The sequence below is a fragment of the Monopterus albus genome, unplaced genomic scaffold (genome assembly GCF_001952655.1).
Source record: "Monopterus albus unplaced genomic scaffold, M_albus_1.0 scaffold27.1, whole genome shotgun sequence".
Taxonomy (NCBI): domain Eukaryota; kingdom Metazoa; phylum Chordata; class Actinopteri; order Synbranchiformes; family Synbranchidae; genus Monopterus; species Monopterus albus.
The window spans coordinates 1,447,185-1,447,439 of NW_018127907.1; positions in this window are offsets into that span (position 1 = coordinate 1,447,185).

Genomic DNA, 255 nt, shown 5'->3' on the forward strand with positions numbered 1-255 from the left:
CACCTCCATGTCCTGGTCCCCGCCACCATCTGTAGACGACACAATCGTGGAGCTCCAAGCTGTTCCATTGGGCGTACAGCGTCTTCATGTTGGTCCCCTTGGCGGATACGGTTGGCCACCCTGGTCGGACCTGGGCCTCGAGCCAGCTCCTGATCTCTCGGACCACTGGATCAGCCTCCTGCTGTAGTTGGCGCTGCTCGGTGGTGAATGGCTCCTGGGGCATGACCCTCCTCCGGGCCTGCCGCCGCTGTCCAG